Source organism: Nothobranchius furzeri, chromosome 5 (genome assembly GCF_043380555.1).
Source record: "Nothobranchius furzeri strain GRZ-AD chromosome 5, NfurGRZ-RIMD1, whole genome shotgun sequence".
Taxonomy (NCBI): Eukaryota; Metazoa; Chordata; class Actinopteri; order Cyprinodontiformes; family Nothobranchiidae; genus Nothobranchius; species Nothobranchius furzeri.
Window position 1 is genome coordinate 75484273 of NC_091745.1, and position 1928 is coordinate 75486200.

The following is a 1928-nucleotide window of genomic DNA, read 5'->3' on the forward strand; positions in this document are numbered from 1 at the left end:
ATCAGTTTGATCAGGTTCTTGTCGTGTTATTCCTCTGACTTCCCACAGACAGCGATATCATCAGCTATGCTGACTGCACCCTCCAGCCTCTCGAGGATTTGGTCCATCCTGGCCTGAAAGATATCTTGAGACACACTTAATCCAAAAGGTAGGCGTGTCCAGCAGTACCTACCAAATGAGGTGCAAAACGTGGTTAGGAGTTGTGATTCTGGGTCCAGGTGGACTGACCAATATCCTGCCTTAGCATCCAGTTTGCTGAATATTGTAGCATTAGCAAAATTTGGGTTGAGTTCCTCTACTGTTGGAATCTTGTGTGGGCATCTTTTCAGGCTGTTGTTGAGCTTTTGGGGGTCTAGGCACACCCGGAGTGTACCGTCCTTTTTTGTGCTCTACGCTAAGCTGGAGCACCAATCCGTGGGTCCTTCCACTTTGCGTAACACACCCTGCTCCACGAGATCATTCAGTTCCTTTTGAAGCTTGTCTTTAATGTGGATGCTGCATTCACGTGGTGGGTCTTGGAACGGTTCAGCATCTTCTTTCAGTATGAGTCTGGCGGTTCCACTGAAACTACCAATTTTGTCAAACTGGTCAGGGTATGTTTGCTTCAGATCCTTTATTGTGGATATTTGTATTGGTGAATTAAATCTCTTTGGCTTCTCATCTTTGGCTTCTCAGAGTCGTTTTGGCTGCTTATTGAGTCCACATTCACTGTGACAAGCTTCAGCAATTCACATGTAGGCAGTCCTACAATCGCTGGTCCAGGTGCATCCACAACATAAAATATGGCTCTGATCCACTCTGAATCCTTCCACTGACATGGGATGTCTATTTTTCCAAAGCATTGAATTATATGGCCACTGTAAGCAGTTTTGTGTTGCTCTCTTGTAGCCTGTTCATAGCCTGGCAGCTGTTCCCGTTCATTTGTTTGAATGTGCGCAGTGGAAGGGTGTTGCCTGATGCTCCCGTGTCAATCCTTAGACAGAGTGTGTGTCCATTATCAAGCAAACCCGGTGGCTTTACATTTAGCACTGTGTATGCTTCTTCCCTGGGCTGTTTGGTTTCAACACTGTGCAGACACACTTCACTAATCGTAACTGAGTAAAACTGTTTTTCATACATTTCCTCTTCTCGAAGTTCACTTGTGCATGTGGTGTCAAAGTTGGGGTTCTTTGCCTTAATGTGGTCGTTTCTGTGTGGTTGGTGCTGATGCTCGTCTTTATATCTGCCTCCATGCGGTTGAGCCTTGCTCCCTTGGTGCTGGCTATTCACATTCAAATTCAAAAATACTTTATTAATCCCAGAGGGAAATTGATGTGTCTGTGTGTGTGTGTATTTCATGCAATCTGAATTATTACACATAATTTTCACCAGCTGTCTTTCATTAAACATTACATTTCATCCAACAAACTCACTATTGTCAGTACAGGGGTGCTGGAAAAAGCACCCCAGTACTTCTGCCAGATGTCACGCCCTGTCCTGTCTCCCCATTCTGTTCAGTCATGTGTCCATGTTAATTGCTCCCACCTGCCTCTCATCTCCCGATCACCCATGGTCCCAGCTCCTCGTGTGTTTAAACCCTCTCAGTTATGTGTGTCTCGTCGGTTCATTGTTTCATTGACCAGCGGTTTCCTTATTAAATCCTCGTTCCTGCCTGCCTGCTTCTTCCCCTGCAATTGGATCGTCACCTCCGCGCACCACACCCGCACGTCATGACACTAAACAGTTGATCACATTTTGTTGCTAGACAACTGGAGAATCTTTGGCCAATCAGCATCACTGAATTGCTTGTCTCTGCAGTGCTTACTGATAAGCCACGCCCATCTCTGACACATTCGGTGTCGAAACATGTTTTTTTACTCACACCTAATAAACCTTGGCTCAGCTGAGGACTCCAGCCTTCCAATGTTTTTCTCACCCATCTACTTCAG